This window comes from Aptenodytes forsteri, unplaced genomic scaffold (assembly GCF_000699145.1).
Source record: "Aptenodytes forsteri isolate BGI_AS27 unplaced genomic scaffold, ASM69914v1 Scaffold19, whole genome shotgun sequence".
NCBI classification, from domain to species: Eukaryota; Metazoa; Chordata; class Aves; order Sphenisciformes; family Spheniscidae; genus Aptenodytes; species Aptenodytes forsteri.
In genome coordinates, this window is record NW_008795327.1 from 113,784 (window position 1) to 114,214 (window position 431).

Genomic DNA, 431 nt, shown 5'->3' on the forward strand with positions numbered 1-431 from the left:
TGCCCAGGCCCCCCCCCACCTTGTAGCCCTGTGCCCCCCAGCCCAGCCGTCCTTGCAGCCTCCGCGGCCCCCTCTGCTGATCCTCCACCTCTCCTCACCTGCGGCTACAGCTGGGCCATGGCTGTGAGGATGCCTGGTTTGTGAGGATGTCTGCTTAACTGCTATGCAGCATAAGAGAAAAACCACAAAAGACAGGAAAATGAATAAATTAGACACCCCTATACACAAACGCTAATGAGCGGGAGGTAACAGAGACGGCAACCAAGACCCAAGCTCTCAAAGCACTGGTGGACGAAACCCTCAAGTGTGACCCCGAAGAGCTGTTCAACCAAAAACTTTTTAACTGATAAGAAGAAAACTGCTTTATTCTGGATTATTCAGAAAACGTCTCATAGGAAAGAGAAAATTGATTATGGGATGCTAAGGGAGGT